Below are 18,069 nucleotides of genomic sequence, written 5' to 3'. Positions count from 1 at the left end.
CAATAAACTGTGATGTCGTGTCACACCCCGTTAGGCTGTGGAAGAGGGGTAGTGCCAAGGACTTTGATGGACCGAGATAGGAGCTGATGGTATGGACTGGAATGTCACGGTACTTTTTACCTGTACCAAAGCCCACCCAGAGCTCTGATAGGCAGAGTGTCTCGAAAAACGTGATTGCCAAAACCACGTCATCGCTGTCCACCGTGCGAACATAGGCTGTTGTATAACCCTGCTCTGCGGCATGTGCCAGATGCAGGAGGATCCTGGTGTCCTCCTCGGAATGGTTGCACGGCTGAAGTGTTGTGAGGTCACACTGCTTGTTGGAGAGCAGTCTTGAAGCGGGTACTCAGGAGGAGCTTTCCACCCATGTGAGTCTTGGAGATCTGTGTGCTGATGAATGAGAATAGCTCCTTTTTGTTCTCATTTTTAAGGAAGCCACTGTTCCATCCATTCATGCTTCGGGATTGGAGTGCTGCCATCGCCGATTCTTGTCCGTGGGCCCTTCCCACGTCGTAGCTGCGTGAGAGCTTTGAGGTTATTTTCCTCGGGGTAATTATCCCATACAGCATCAATGCGTTGGGTACCACTCTTCATTTGGGCCTCCAGAAATGGTACAATGTGGAGCGGCACATACTCGCTGAATGTCTTTGCTGTTGTGGGGCGCACCATGTGGATCACTGCTGCCATATCCAACACCACGATCGTGGCTTGTTTGGCAGCAGCTGCGCGGCCAGTGGGTGCATTGAGGCATTGAAGAATGTCGGACTTCGTCCCAGATCACAACGACCCTCGATCCGCCAGGCTCGGTGGCTCTCTCTGATTTTCGAACCGAAAGAAATCTGTCATGTCGGCATCGGGACTGGACTGGAGTGAGAGGAAAAGTTGCATGATTAAGGTCATGTTCTGCCTCTGTATGCAACTGTCCTTGCCTTTTTTCTTGGGGTCAGGTCGGTTGGCGAAGGTTAGCATGTTGTTCCGCTTGATGGTGTCAGATACTGGTACTGAAGCCTTTTCCAGTCTTTCAATGAGGTATGTTTCATGAAGGGCTTGGCCAGCTTCATGGATTTGAGATAGAGAATTAGCGATGGCCTGTTCCATGACATTCTGTGTATCAAGTGCTACAAGCTCCTGACTTGTAGCATGGAAAGGGTTGCCCAGCTGTTCAACCACCTCGATAAACGATAGTATATCCTTTCGAAACTTCACTTGCAAGCTGTGTCCTTCCACATGATGAGCGGTGGATGACGATGGTTGGTCGAGGATGGCCTCAAACTCCTTAACTATCCGTGCACAGTCAGGTCCAGCCAGCATAAACAGTGTAAGGGCCTCGGGGAACTTTCACAGTAAAAGTTGAGTTAAGGTGGTTCGGAACATCTGTTTATTAAGTGGGTGGGCTATTTTACCATTAACTGGTGTCATCTACTATTTCTCATAATATGAGTTTACAGGAGCTCGTAAAATAACAAACAAATGGCATATTTTGACTTTTCTACCCTAATACTAGTATTTAATGGGTAAATATTTTGAAGTTTTAATATTTTTTTGTATCTGGGATGACGCACCAGAAACACTGGGTTTGACCTCATAATGACCTTTAGGGTGACCTTGAGGGTTGACCTTGACCTCAAATCATTGAAATAAGACCACTATCAGATTCCCATACCCCGAAAACCCTTAAAACGTGGTATTATTCATGAATCTAGCCCTTTTGGGTTTTTAATTAGATTTACCTCTAACCCGAGTGGCGGCATTATTGGATTTGACCAATATGGAGGCCCCGGGGGCGCCCGTCAAAAATCGAAAAAGTATGGTATGGGCGACATCTGGGCCAAAATTGGTGCTTTTGGAAGAATGTGAACCAAACGGCCCTTTTTATGCCCTAACAGTCCTGACTATCCTTCCTTTTCCAAATCGGTAATTGCTTGGGCATTTCTAGGTGCATGGGTTCATTGAACACATTTGGTAATCGCTTGCCAAGCCAGGCGTTCCGTTGAAGTGCTTGCTTGAGTGCTTAAGCCATTTGCCGAGCACCCTCCAGTTGATAGCGGTACAGTTCCTGTCCTGAATGGGATATACAGTTGGCAGTTGCTACACAAGGTAGAGGTACGTATACAGCACACATGGACGTAGTACATAAGGGTAGATTTGGATCTTTCGGGACTCTGCGGGTGTGTGGGCATTCCATGCCTGTTATGGGCACTGTGGTGGCAAAGTTTCAACCTGTGTCTAATGGAGGCTTATCAGGTTTTCCTTTGTCCACGTGACTTTCTAAAGCAATTGGTTATCAGGTGTGCTTTACAAAAGTTATATGGTTTCTCTTTGTGAGTTTCAAAGCAAAATATATTTGATAACACCCGATTTCTGAGCCATTTGATGTGTTAACATGTTTTCTAAATTACCGAGCCAAATTTTTTTTCCACCATCACATGCAGCTGTTTATAAAAATTAATGTTTGTGCACATCTGGAAATGCTTATATAAATGCAACATTGTATGTTTTTATTTGTTTTTTGAAATTCCTCCAAAACAATGGTGAAAGCTACTCCAGGTTTTTGGGGTTGTATACCGTCCGCACTGCAGTCGGTAGTCACACTGACTCCAATCTGGTGATTCCTGAAAAATTCCCACACCCATCCTCAGTCTCCCTCCCTTCCTCCTCTCTCTTTTCTCCTCCACCTCCTCACTCCCCCACCCCCTCTTTTTTCTTTCCCACCCTCTTCCTACCTGCTTTTGTATTCCTGTTAGAGAAGCAACGGGTAGTATTGGCTTGTACATATAATAAACTAGCTGAAGTACCCGGGAATACCCGGGAAATTTGCCATATTTTCCTCACACTAGTTAGACTGAGGAATTCGTTGTATGGAGAAAATTGGGAAAGCTTCTTTTATTCCTCAGATTTATGGAAGGAAGGCTTTATGCTGCCATAATCCTCAGAGAGGTCATAGTTGAAGGCAGCCTTGAGCCACTCAATGTTTCTAGCAGCAGTGGCAACAGTCGATGTCCTGCCAAAACCCGGACCTAGAAAGCTGGAACGTGAGTTTTGTGCTTCTCTCGCCCATCGGTGTGACGCTCTATTTGCAGTTAGGCGACTCACTCTGTCTCTGTCTCTGTCTCTGTCTCTGTCTCTGTCTCTGTCTCTGTCTCTGTCTCTGTCTCTGTCTCTGTCTCTGTCTCTCTCTCTCTCTCTCTCTCTCTCTCTCCAGCCGACTGCTTGCCTGGCTCGTTCATGAGCAGATATATCAGCAGTAAGATGGCTCTCTCTGCAGCTGACTCCACTTGCCTGGCTCTTTCATGAGCAGATCTATCAGCAGGTAGCTGTTGCCTTGCACATGCAGTTCGAGAATTCAAATAACAGGAGGATAATGTGTATGTTTAAAAAGTCAACGAATATGAACATTTTGTATTTCAAAAAACTCGAGCGTTTTTAACCATGAAGCCTTTTGTTACGATTAATATGCCGGCGCACTATTCGAAAACCATTTTTTTTTTAAATATATTTTTTTCATTTTTATGGAAAGCCACTTAGCGCATACTGGAGCTGAATTTTAGGTCTATATGTGTGGAAAGTTTCATCAAGATCGGTTCACTGGTCTAGGAGCTTATTGGTTACAAACAAACAGACAGACAGACAGACAGACAGACAGACAGACAGACAAACAGACAGAAGGACTGCCATTTATATAGTAGATGAGCAGATATATCAGCAGTAAGACAACTCTCTCTCTGCAGCTGACTCCACTTGCCTGGCTCTTTCATGAGCAGATCTATCAGCAGTTAGCTGTTGCCGTGCACGTGCAGTTCGAAAATTCAAATAACAGGAGAATGTGTATGTTTAAAAAGTCAACGAATACGAACATTTTGTATTTTAAAAAACTCTAGCGTTTTTAACCATGAAGCCTTTTGTTATGATTAATACGCTGGTGCACTATTCGAAAGCCATTTTTTTTTCTAATGGGAATTTTATTTTTATATATATATATATATATATATATATATATATATATATATATATATATATATATATATATATATATATATATATATATATATATATATATATATTTTTTTTTCATTTTTATGGAGAGCCACTTAGCGCATCCTGGAGCTGAATGTTAGTTCTATATATGTGTAAAGTTTCATCGAGATTGGTTCACTGGTCTAGGAGCTTATTCGTCACAAAAAAACAGACAGACAGACAGACACAGACAGAAGGACTGCCATTTATATAGTACATGTGAGTGTGTGTCAGTCAGTCAGTATGTGTCTCCTCCATAACTCAAAAACCATGAATCCTAGCAGGACAAAACTTTGCATGCATACTAAGGAAACTCCAAGGGAGTACATGCATCAAAACTGGGTGTTTGAGTAAATTCAAACACCCCTTTTGAAGATAATTAACGACTTACCTTCATGAAAGGCTTATCCTTGGTCAGCCCAACTTCACCTTGCAGGGGTCTTAGCCACCATTTTGATTTGGCCGACTCAAAATGCCTTGGAAAAATGATATACTCCTTCGGACTAATTAAAGTATCGAAATATGATTATGTATTTGAGGATCGGATCTCATGGACTAAATAAGTGTTGAAATTTGGAGTGACATCTTAAAATTGAATGAAATAACTGATTCTTATAGCAAAGCATATGTCTTGCAACCTTTATGCAAGGCTGTGCGCCATCCTTCTCCATATTTACATGAGAAAATGTGAAATTGCCAAAGCATTAAACTTAACTTTTCTCCTGTTCTGTTTTTCAACTGTTTTTCCCAAAGTTAACTTCATTGAGTGCAACAAAAACATTAAGTAGGTGAAGGCTCCTACTGCTTGAGCAGTGGACGTGGTGACCGTGGCTTGGTTTTCTGTGGGGACATCTCTGGAGTTAGAAAGGCAAAGCAAATTAGAGGATTTGAATGAGTAAAGCAACAGGAAAAGTGAACTAGGAATTCAAGAGAGAATTGAAAAATGTTTTCACTGTCTACAAAGCAAAGAATCCTCACACCATGATAGGTGGCTGAGAGGTACACACACGCACTCGCAGTTGTCCAGCATGGGTTCAAAATTGTTTCACCTTATTGTGTGATCTGCTTTCATTTAGGATGTTATTTCATGAAATTAGGAGCTTGGAGTGATGTTATCTTCTATGAAAAAAGTAAATGAGACTTTTATTTGTTTGTGATGCTAATCCTTTGAGGTCCTAATCAAATAACTGAACAAATACAGCACTGGAGTATCAGGAGAAGCAAACAGACAAAGATGGAGTCATCAGGAAGAACCTGGTTAGGATTCGGGTTTCAACTGTTACTCCTCTACCCTCAAACCCATCCAGGCACAGCCAAGTGAACCCTACAAAAACGATTTGCAAGATTCACCCCTCCAGAGACAAAGAAAAAGAAAGAGAGATGGAGAACAGAAAGAGAGAATGAGAGATGGAGTACAGAAAGAAAGAATGAGAGATGGAGGACAGAAAGAAAGAATGAGAGATGGAGTACAGAAGAAAGAATGAGAGATGGAGGACAGAAAAACACACACACTCACTCACTCACACAAACATGCACACCAACAGAATTCACCCACACCACATACCAACGGAAGGCATACAAACCACATACCAACAAAAAGCACATACAACAACCCCTCACCCACACTCATACCATCAACACCTTAACACTTCTTACCTTACCTCCACACAATGTACACAGGAATCCACCAGCACATACTGTACATCAATGCATAAGGTGAATCGCCACAAAACTTTCCAGGATCACTTTTTTTTTACAGCGCGGCGACATCGCGCTGTTATATAATTGGCGATTCTGTCCTGTGTCTTCTGTCACACTTATGGCTGCATACGTCCCTTTGATCTGAGGGCTATAAATAGAAATATGTCCAACGTCACAACTCTTCCCATCATGCATGCTAATTCACCGTGTCTACATTTAAATTTGTAAAGAGTGTAAAGTGTAAAGTAAAGTGTAAAGGGTGTAAAGAGTGGGAGGAGGGAGCGGAAAGTGTGGAGTCTGAAGGGAGGATTTTGGGATTGGACGAGGCAGGTGAAAGGGTCAGTTGAGGAAGGGGAAGGGCTGGGAGGAGACGGGCATTGTTGAATAAGGCCGGGTACTTTTGTGATAATAAATGTCTTTGTGTGTGTGTATCTCCTCCATAACCCCAAAAGCATTAAACCAAGTGGCAAAAGTCATCCTTCCGAGGTCGGCAAAATGAGTGCCAGCATGCTGGTATACTGTGTCGGAGTGGCGACCCGTCCAGGATTGTGCCCAATAGCCAAGGAGACTGCTTAAGCAGGACCAACGCTCTGCACAGAGTATGGTCCCAATCTCCTCCTCCTCCTAGTGGCCCGAAACTACATTTTAAACACCTCTTTTTGGTAAATTCAAACACCCCTTTTGAAGATAATTTATGGGGTGCTCATCACAAAATACCAAAATAAGTCTTAAGAAGATGATGGCATGCCATCTTAATTATCCCTCTGTCAGCTCACTGGGATCTTCAGCTGCCACTTTGTTTGGCCTGCTCAACAATGCCTTGACTTGGAACAAGCCGCATGGTTTCTTAATAATGAAGCACACAATTTTTTTTTTCACTTTCCTCACTCATATCATCAAATGCTTGATCTTTATACCTACGAATTGCTGCATACATCACTTTTGTAAGTGCTATCGTTTTAAATTAGGAGCTTGGAGAGATTTCATGCATTTTATGATGTGATTTTCCACGATCTCCTCTCACGGACTAATTCAAGTTTATAATCGAAATATAATTTTGGATTTGAGGATTGGATATTATTGACTAAATAAGTGTTGAAATCTGGAGTGAAATCTGAAAATTTTAAGAAACTGCTGATGTTTTTGTTTGTGGGTATGTCCCATTACCAATCAGCTTGCTATCACTTGCCAAGCCAGCCATTGCTTATCATCAACCGTTTCGTGAGCAACCACTCAACCATGAACACCAAGGAGCTTTCAAAAGGCCTCTGGGATAAAGTTGTGGAAAAGCATAGATCAGGGGATGGGTATGAAAATATTTCAAAGGCCTTGAACATCCCTTGGAGCACAGTCATTAAAAAGTCATTGGAGCAAACACAATCATGAAGTGGAAGGTGTATGGTACCACCAAGAGCCTGACTACATCAGGCTGTCCCTCCAAACTGGATGACCAAGAAAGGAGACCGATCAGAGAGCCCACCAAGAGGCCAATGGCAACTTTGAAAGAGCTTACATGCCTTTATGGCAAAGATTGTTCACTGTGTGTATGAGACAACAACATCCCAAGCACTCCACAAGTCTGGTGTGTATTGTGGGATGGCAAGAAGGAAGCCATTACTCAAAAAAGCTGACCATGAGTCCTATTTGAGGTATGCAAAAAACTAATCTGGAGATTCTGAAGCCATGTGGCAAAAAGTCTGGTGGTCTGATGAAACCAAGATGGAAGTTTTTGGCTTAAATGCAAAACGTTACGGTTGGCACAAACACAACACAGCACATCACCCAAAGAACACCATCCCAACTGTGAAGCGTAGTGGTAGCAGCGTCATTTTATGGGGATGTTTCTCATGAGCAGGGACTCGGGCACTTATCAGGATAGAAGGGAAAATGGATGGAGCAGAATGCAAAAAAATCCGAGAGGAAAACCTGCTGCCCTCTGCAAGAAAGTTGAAATTGGGAAGGAAGTTCACCTTTCAGCATGACAATGACCTGAAGCACACAGACAAAGCTACACTGGAGTGGCTAAGGAACAAAAAGATAAATATCATTGAGTGGCCGAGTCAGAGCTCTGACCTAAATCCAATCGAAAATCTGTGGCATGACTTGAAGATTGCTGTCCATCAACATTCCCCATGCAACTTGACTGAGCTTGAACAGTTTTGTACAGAAGAATGGGCAAATATTGCCCAATCAAGGTGTACGAAGTTGGTAGAGACTTATCCCAACAGACTCACAGCTGTAATTGCTGTCAACGGTGCTTCCACCAAGTCTTAACTCAGGGGGGTGGACACTTATCCAACCAAGATATTCTAGTTTTGCAGTTTTTAATCAATTTTCTGCAATTTGTAGAATTTGTTTTTCACTTCGAAGTTGTGGGTTATGATGTGCAAATACAGGTGAAAAAAAAATCTGATTTGATGCAATTTAATTCCAGGCTCTAAGGCAACAAAAGGTGAAAATTATGAAAGGGGGTGTCGACTTTCTCCAGGCACTGTATATTGAAGGAATTTTTCGACAGGGCAATAGATAATTGCTTGCTTGACATTTTAACAAGGTAATTTATTCAAGCCAAGTCAAGTCAAAGGAGCTTGCTGTAATTTTGAAAAAGGGCAGCGAGGTGGCTGCTGACTTAATTATTCAGCTGTGCAAACGGAAATAAGACTCCAACGCACTTTGTTGGACAAGGCCTTACATGACACTGCGGCCCCTCACAATGAACGAGATGATAAAGTTTGTTTTTTCCTTGGTCCATCATTCACCCTCAGCAGCGTGACTTATGTAACCAATGTGTGAAAATACATGTTTTTAATTGCTAATTTTTCAACAAAATGCTGCAATTTCACTTCAAAACAAATCATATTATCCCAAATCATGAAATCCAGTAGCTACACGATAAAGAAAAGGAAAATTTTCATTAATTCCAACATCCTGAGGTTGATTAGGTGATTGTCACAAAATGGATGTTTTGGAAGGAGTGTAATCCTTCTACGTGCAATATTTTGCACACACACTGCCATTTATCCGGTTTCATGCAGAACATAAATTATAGAGGGACACAAAGAGAGCAGTTTGTATAATTTTCTGCTATTTTGGCAATTCTGGCATGATTGACTTGAGAATTTGGCACAACCATCACTTTTCTTTTGTGACTATGTTCGAAAATCTGCAAGTTATCAAAGCAATAATTACCTTTTTCAATGCTGTAGCATCCTGTACGAGCTTCTCAATGCCTGAATGAAACATTATACACTCCTGATGAAGCTTTGCAGTGGAAACCGTGTTTCAAGTCATTGTCAGTGCTTGATGTGGTCACGTTTTAGCTCACCTGGACTTTAGTCAGGTGAGCTTATGCGATCGAGCAGTGTCCGTCCGTGAGTCAGTGAATGAGTCGGTTTGTAAACACTTCAGTCATTATCGTTTGAACCAAATACACGGTCTTGATGAAAGTTGGCCACAAGCCTCAAATCTGATGTCTAACGAAGGTCTATTGACCGCATAAAAATCTGCGCTCATTAGGGGGTCTATGGGAGGGGGGGGGACTGACCCTCTTCCCCCAAAATAGGTATTTGCTGTCTCCTTCGAAATTACACACAATTTCAATGAAACCTGACCACAACCTTCATCACCCGTGATGTACTAAAGTTTGTTCCTGGCATTAAAAAAAAAAAATCAGGGTCGAGGGGGTCTACCGGGGTGGGGGGGGGGGGGTTGAGTGACTGCTGGTCCTGATCCAGTTGAGCTTCAGGACCCGTGGTCCTATTTTTTTATTTGAGTGGAGGTTTGATTCCCAGCAATACACAATTAGACTCTTTGATGTCATCCTGATGTTTTGCAGGATGAGGCACAATAGATTGCAGGAAAAGACAGTAGGTAATGTTGAAAGACACAGTAAGTCATCTGTGTGTGTTGCCTGCCAGACGTAGCTTGTGGACATAAAAGAACATGGTGAATTTCTCAAAGAGTAGGCCATTGTGTGTTGGTACCTCGGTCAAATTCTAACCCTGTTCTGGTTGCGGCTGCTTTGCCAGTGATTTTTGATAGAGTAGCGGCATCTTGCACTATTGAGAGCATCTTGTTTGTCAAACTTTTTGAACGTCCGTTGTATTTTTTTTGTGTTTATCAAGGATCTTCTGGTGTACTTTGCACACTTGTTGTACACTCAGCTTGTTTGAAAAAGTTTTTGTATTTTGCCACGAGTTACTTAAACCCCTGAAATTGGTCTCCATGGGAAAAATGACTGTATGCCTGGAAACTGCCTATGTTGCATTTTGGCTTTTCAGTGAAATATGCAAGCCTTTTACTTTCTATTATAAAATTCATTAAAATCAGCAAATATATGAAGAAAAGCCGGTTGCACTAATTAAACCTATTAGTGCAGAGTGTATATTCCATTCAATTGAATTATTTAAGAATTTAGTAACACAATAATAAGCCAAGTGTTGAAGTGTTGAGTCTTATGACATGGGAATAAAAGCTGTTCTTTTCCTGAAACAGTTGAAAATAGAAATTACAGTGAGTTTTGTACGAGATGCAATCAGTGAGTCATTGGCCTGACAGTCATTGGCTGACTTTGCCATAATTGTGATATTTTTTCTGGAATCCTTTTTATGTTTCTATGGTTTAAGGAGGGATGTGGGTGGTCCTGCCTCTTATAGGAAAGATTTTAATGCCTAATTGAATGCCCTTGAAGACTTTCAAGTTTCACAAAGTGTAGAATGACATCATATGTATGAAAACCATTCACAAAGTCCTCAGAATGAGATGCTCGCAAAACAGTCCAAGAACCTTCATCGTTTTTGTTTTTTTCATCAGCAGGAGGGACCCACAGAAATTCCATGAAATGTAAAATGTGACTTCAAGTCCTTGACCCTGCCCCCCACCCAACCCACCCCAAGTACTCAAACACCCTCTCTCAACTCTCTGTCATATCTCTACCCCCCCCATCATTCTAACAATCTGTCCCCTCTTTGCCCCCCCCCACCACAACTCTCTGTATTCTCCTCCCCCTTTCTTTACATAGGGATACACAAGGAATTTTGGCACAGGAGGAGGCAATTCGGCCCATCATGCCTGCATTGTTCCTGTTCCCATTCGTTAAGACCAATGTCAAAAGTAAATAACGATGGAACAATGTTACATTCATGTGAATCTCTTCCTCCTTTGTTCCCGTTATTAATATTCCTGTTCCAAGTCGTTAAAAACAGTGCTAAAAGTAAATATAAAACGTTTAAAATCACAATCTCGCGAGATCCTCCATCTCGCAATTCTACAGTAAAAATAGTGGTGAAGTAAGCTAAATGATGTCACTCATAATGAAAAAAAAACATCGAACCAGAACTCCTCCAACAAAGACCTTTATAATGAAATGGGTTTTATGGTTCCTAGTCGAGTAGTTGAAAAGAAAATCGTCAGATATATCAATGGAGAAACAAACAAAACTAGAGGGGGAGCACTCGGTAGAGTGCAAAACCTCCACCGCCAATACTGCTGGGTCACTTAAGTGAACCTGATATCCTATTCATTGTAGGTCAAAACGGATCAGACTCTACTGAACCACGATTGAATAAACGAAACTAGATCGACACGCATGTAGAAATGCCCAAAAAAAAAAAAAAAAAAATCGAAATTTTTTTGAAAAAAAATTGCAATTTTTTTTTTCTCTAACAAATTTTTTTTGGGAGGGGCAGGGGGGGTTTGGAAATCACTTAAAACATGTAGAAATGCAAAAAAAAAAAAATTCAAATATTTTTCAAATAAAATCGAAATTTTTTTTTTGGACCAAGTCCAAAATCTAATGGCATGATCTTTGGACCATACCTAATCCCCCCCCCCCCCACCAAGTTTCGTCGAAATCCGTTCAGGAGTTTTTCCATAATACTGTTCACAAACAAACAGACAGGGGTGAAAACAGTAACCTCCATCCATCTTCGATGGCGGAGGTTAACTACAATGGCACTCGGGAGAGAACATACCTCCGCCAGGATGAACAGTTTACGTTTTGTATCCCACTGATGGGTCGGATCTGATTCCGGGCTGAAGCAAAATCGAATCGGCTTGTTCTTGTCACCTAACCAACTCATCCACCAAGTTTTGTCATAACTCCTCCACAACTTTTTGAAATATCATGCTCTATATCATTTTTGCCCTATCTCTCTGTTGTGATGAATCATTTAAATTTTTTAAAACATTCTCGGACCCAAATATTCACTAAAATCTATCCAATTTGTCCTTGTCACACACACACAAGCTGTGCACCAAATTTTGTCCAAATCCATCCAGAACTTTATGAGATATCCTCCTCACAGACAAACAGACAGGGGTGAAAAGAACCTCCGTCCACCTTTGGTGGCGGAGGTATTAATCGTATAATATTAAATAGGATATACATATATATATATATATATACACACACACACACACACACACACACACACACACACACACACACACACACACACACACACACACACACACACACACACACACACACACACACACACACACACACACACACACACGTCTGTGTACTGAGTACGGTATATAAAATAATTTCCTGTACAAAGACAATTTCGTTGTGATTATGTGATTTTGTTGTATTGATTTATTTTTCTCTATTCTGTGAGAGGGATTATTTTGGGGCACCACTACATTTTCATAGATAATGTTAAAGTGTCCATCATAAGTTGTTCTGTGAGTACGAAGAGTCACCCACAATATGTGGACTTGTATCATATGTATAAGCTGACCCAGGGGATGGTAGGATGGTCTTGAGGTAGGCACACTCTTATCTAAGCTGTCTAGCCTGGGTTGGAATCTCGACCAGCTATAAACTGCCCTTCATGTGATTCACAGGCAAGGTGATTCATCAACATGTGCGCCCTTCCTCAAATGGATGTTAAACGGGGTCTCATCTGCCAGCGTTAGTCGGTGGACGTTAAAGATCCCACGGTGTCCTTCACAAAGAGTAGGGGAATATTTGCCAGACGAGGCCAAATTCCTGCCCTCACCAGCAGGGGGCATTGCATTAGTGGCACACCCATGCTCCCAGCAATGATGCAAAACAACAGGCAGCAGCCACAGACTGCATACTAAATGAATGAAGCCAACTCAGGTCAACAACCAGATCACCATCTCCTTGAAGGTTATTAATGAGCCAGATGGGTTTTAACTGCCAATTTAATTCTTGCTCATTGCCCAGAACTCAGAGTCCAAATGTAAACCTCGATCCTTAGCTGGGTTTGAACCGACACCTCAAAGTCCAACCCAGTGATCTCACTACTTGGCGACAAGCCTACCTGGAATAAGACAGGTAGGGTAGTGCATCAAGACTAATACAATGCTGAGCTTGCATACTTACCCTTGGAGGTTTTGTCCATATGAACCCCTCCATCTGTCAGCAACTTTTACTGTGGTATGCAGAGAGAAATTAATCAGGTCCATTTGATGAATACATTATGCATATGAGAGCAGAAAGAGATATTTTGTTCCACAAAACCTTTGACATCCACAAGTCCGCCTGATGACATTTGTGCTCAAAGTGAAATTTGTTTTTTTTGGAAAATAATGCCTTTGTACCAAGATTTAAAAATTAATCGGTGTTTGTGTATTCCATCATTAATTAATGGCATAAACTACAATATAATTTTAATTATTTCATAGCTGAAAAACCAATTACTTTCCAGAACATTTTGACAAAGTCAACGTTACAATCCGTTGGGCTTGTTCAATTTCCATCACATCTGAGACTGCGTTGTTTGAAAGTGTGTGTGTGTGTGTGTGTGCGTGTGTGCGTGTGTGCGTGCGTGCGTGCGTGTGTGCGTGTGTGCGTGTGTGCGTGTGTGCGTGTGTGTTTGGTTGCCCTTTATATCCAAAGATGGCTGTTCACATGATACCTACCATCTGGTTGGTTTGTTACTCCACCACCGAAGGTGGGCAGAGGTTATGTTTTCACCCCTGTCTGTTTGTCTGTGTACAGGATATCTCAAGAAGTTGTGGATGGATCCGGATGAAATTTGGTGGAGGGGTTGAGTGTGTGACAAGGACGAACTGATTCAATTTTTGTAAAGATCCGGATCTGGATACCAGAATTTTTAAAGTGATTCTTCACCAATGAGAGATAGGGCCAAAAATGATATATAGCACAATATCTCAAAAAGTTATGGACTGATGATGGCAAAACTTGGTAGTGAATTATGGAGGTGACAAGAACAAGCCGATTAGATTTTGGTTCAGGTGCTGATTCAGATCCGGCCTGTCAGTGGGATACAAAATGTAAACTGTTCAGCCTGGTAGAGGCATGCTCTCTACCGAGTGCCCTTCTTATTTACAGTGCAGAAGTTGCTGTCCAGACAGCAAGCACACTCTGTGATAGCAAGCAGTGGAACCTGATGTCAATAAACTTCTCAGAAGACTAGACCCACATGCTTGCTGCCACAGTCCAGGCAGGAATTTATAATTTGTTCATGGTGTTGGCAATAACTCATCTACTCTTCATGGAGGGAACCATGAGATATTTAACATCCACCAAATAATGCGAGCAGATGGGACACCCAGTTTAACGTCCAGTTTCGGAAACAGAGATGATGTGTTTGAAGATTGGGGGAGATAAGGATACTGAAGTATGCACTTGAAAGATTGAGGTATTCGAGCGACACAAATGCACTTGGACACCTGAGAGAGGTATGTACAGTCAACCCCCGCTTCATCGCGGTTCACCTCTCGCGCCCCCGGTTCATCGCGGGTTTTCCCTTGGAACGTAACTAATTTTTTCTGCAGATTCCCCCGGTACATCACGGTAATAATATATAAAATATAAATTATTTAAGCAATAAATTATAACGCGTGGTGCTCGACCAGTCACACAACGCACGAGACAAAGTTTCGCTTGTGAACTTCGAATATTTTCTACGTTTTTTTCTCCAAGCCCCACAATGCCCCCCTGCACCTTCTAAGGCTTCTGGCAAGGAACCGAAGTGCCAGAGGAAGGTCCTGGGATGCTTCAGGAGAAGGTTAAGGTAAAGGTGCTCAATATATGCTTCGGGAAGGAAAAAGGTTTGCCGCCGTTGGACGAGCACTGCTCATACCCAGCACCTCAAAACCGACCAGACCAGACTAGTCGATCTCCGGCACCTCAAACCCAATCACTGCCAAACCGACCAGACCAGACTAGTCGATCTCAGGTACCTCAAACCCAATCACTCCCAAACCGACCAGACCAGACGAGTCGATTTTTTGGGGAGGCGTCCATTCATCGCGGATTTTCACTTAGCGTGGGGAGGTTTGGAACGTAACCCCCGCGAGAAACAGGGGATTACTGTGCACCGTTTGGGATCAAGTTTGAAATGACGACAAAAATGCATCTGTGATGTGCAGGTTTCATTGCTTGCGCGCAACACCAAAGAGAGAAGCACTGTGACTGAGCGTGCCAGGTTGGTGTGATCGAATGGTCGCTGGTTGGAAGGAAGTAAGGGATGGTCAGACTGGCTGGCTAGACTCGAATGGAGCACATCAAAATTGTTGTTTTTTGAGTTCCAATGCTGACATTACCACCTCACGAGATTGACCGCCGCACCTTGAGAAACACCTGTTCTTGTAGCTCCTGAGACAGTGAGAGAAATGGGCCGTAGATCAGCGATGAGGCACTCCTCAAGCTTGAGATGACATTCTATAAGTGAGAAAATTCAAAATCACTGAACGATTTTCTTCTGTGACATGCAAAAAAAATTGAAAGTTGTTTTTTATTTCAATAATCACTGTGAGATATTAATGAAATGAATGGGAAAATTGGAATCATCTTGTGTAAAGATTGAATAGTTCAATTAAATGTTAAAGGTACCACTTTATTTTATTATTAAAACATTTATTGCCCATAAAGGAGCTTGACCGTAATGTATGTCGTTGAAAGTTCAAGAGTGGCATGGGCTTTTTCTTCAAGAGCTGTTGTTGAAAGTTTGACTATTTCTCAAGGTATTCCCTGCTGCACATACACAGTTGTCCTATTGATGTGACTCAGTCAGCAATATCACGTCATTGATGTACAATCTGGCCATTGATTTGATTTGATTGTCGGTGGTAGGAGAGAGAGTGGTGTATGGGGCTGGGTGTGCTGGACACAACCATCAAGCATCGGAGGTTTCCAGGCATTGCACGACAAAGGCCAAGAGAGAGTGGTATAACCGTTAAAACAACTAACCCCCCCATAAAATGCACACTTCTCATACAGCTTGGCTACAAGAATGGTATTGTGTAAGGTAGGAACAATGGGTAAGACATGCAAGCAATGCTAAATCACTCGTACATACCCACTCAAAATTGTATGCATTATGTCTGCTCTTTGCCACACATTACAATTTCAATGACCAACAATGTCGTTAAACATTCGCTTGCAAGCCACACCTGCTCACTCACAAATTACAATACCAGATTGCCAATACCCATTACCCATATATCATCCATGGAATCGAGGCAAGGAATGACAACAACACCACCGTCGCAGAAGTGCCTGAGCAGGAAAGTGCCCGCAGCCGTTTGTGCCCATCCAGATAATGTTTGATCTTGCCAAATGTAAGGCTGGATTGAGCAGACGATCAATGATGATGGCATGCTTTATATTAAAGCTCTTTCTCACTCCGAGGATTACCACTTGTCTGGAACATAGTTGTGACAAGAATATAAATAGGGCACAAGCCACTTGCCAAAGTGAGAACAAAGACCTGAGGAAGTCTGTGGGTCATGGATAAAATGTCACCTGTGATTGGATCTGCTCTTTCTTGTTTGTTGAAAATTTGTGGAGTCATACTTGGTGCATATGTTTGGTTGGTTGTGCTTTTCTTTTGCTTTCATCGAATAATCTATTCATGTATATATTTTATTTGATGTAGCCTACAGAGCATTATTGCTGGAGAATCAGTTTCTTGGCAAGGGTTATCCCAGGTGATTTTCCATTGCCTTCACAGCGTTGTTTGTTCATTCCCTATCCTTTTAAATGTTGAGTGTCAAGCAAGGAAGCAGCACACACCCTTTTTAAAGTCTTTTGTATGACTCGGCTGGGGTTTGAACTGTCGTTCTCCCAGACTCAGAGCTGATGTTCCAACAATTCACACCGAGTCTGATATGTACAAGTGTGTGTATATCGTCCATATACATATACATCCATCCATCCATCGGGACCATACTCTGTACAGAGCGTTGGTGCTGCTTAAGCAGTCTCCTTGTCTATTGGGCACAATCCTGGACGGGTCGCCACTCCGACACAGTATACGAGCATGCTGGCACTCATTTTGCCGACCTCGGAAGGATGACAGGCAGAGTTAACTCCACCTGGTATTAATTCAACAGCTGAGTGGGATTTGAACTCAGGACCCCAAGCCCGCCACCCTAACCATTAAGCCAATACAAGGCATATACATATACATAATGTTATTTAAGGTTGTTTTTTATGTCACATCTTTCTGGAACATAAAACTACATTTACACAAAATATTCGGTTCCTAAGTGATGTAGTTTTAAGTGTATGGGAATTATTTAGGCTTCTCAAATTAAGAAGAAAAAAAAACACCCTCTTTTTAGTAGTATCGAAAGTAGTATCGACTCCTCCCATGCTCTTCCAGCCAAAGAAGCTGCATAAAGCAACCACGAAAGGCGATGCAAAGGTCAGCGCTTTGCTGTTTCAAACCCTTTCCAGCGTTCCTCCACAGCTATAAAGATGTTCAGAAATAGTACACACATGAGAATCCCAATGCAACACACACCCTCAGCTGCCCAACCAGTTTCATTGCTTTTTGGCAAATTATCATTGACAGTGCATGCATTCACTATTTGTTCACAATCGGCATTTGTGGCAAATCTATCTCTCACCTGTGAATGGATTAGAATGGAGTTATCCACAGCTGGTGGCCTCAGGACCCAGTGTTTTGGAGGAACTCGAGTGCTTCCCCTCGTGGTGATCCTCGAACTCTGACCTGTAATAATACATATATGATGTGTGTGTATATATATATATATATATATATATATATATATATATATATATATATATATATATATATATATGTATATGCAAATACAACCCGTTGCTTCACTGACCAGGGGGGGGGGGTATTAAGGAGGGGGGTTGAGAGAGGGGGGAAGGCAGAGAGAGGAAGGGAGAGAGAGAGAGAGATAAAGAAAGGAAGAAGAGAGAAAGGTGAGAGGTGGGGGTGGGGTGAGTCAGGAGAATGATATGTTCTGCTTCATTATTAAACACACACACAAAAACAAACTCATGCCAGAACAGCTGCACAAACAAAGACACAACAGAGTATATACTGTAATGTAATCAATCCACTGGCACATCTGAAAAAAAAACTTTGATGT

The 18,069-nt window shown here is 42.1% G+C and overlaps 1 long non-coding RNA gene across 3 annotated transcripts in view; it reads right to left on the bottom strand.

Moving 5' to 3' along the window:
• Window positions 1–18,069, bottom strand: part of LOC147032205 (uncharacterized) — a 155,985-nt gene that overhangs the window by 88,036 nt on the left and 49,880 nt on the right. For 2 of the 3 annotated variants that reach the window (XR_015055079.1, XR_015055081.1), the window contains exons 3-4: window positions 17,572–17,675; window positions 15,495–17,411 (exon numbers count right to left, since the gene is read on the bottom strand). This is a non-coding gene — a long non-coding RNA (uncharacterized LOC147032205). Of the gene's footprint in view, window positions 1–15,494; window positions 17,412–17,571; window positions 17,676–18,069 lie in introns of those variants that run through there. The other variant, XR_015055080.1, reaches the window with a different exon arrangement.

Source organism: Eptatretus burgeri, chromosome 2, assembly GCF_056783735.1.
Source record: "Eptatretus burgeri isolate ZD-2024b chromosome 2, Ebu_testis_v1, whole genome shotgun sequence".
Classification (NCBI taxonomy): domain Eukaryota; kingdom Metazoa; phylum Chordata; class Myxini; order Myxiniformes; family Myxinidae; genus Eptatretus; species Eptatretus burgeri.
Note: the sequence above shows the minus strand (reverse complement) of the source record. Positions and strands in the feature narration are given on the sequence as shown.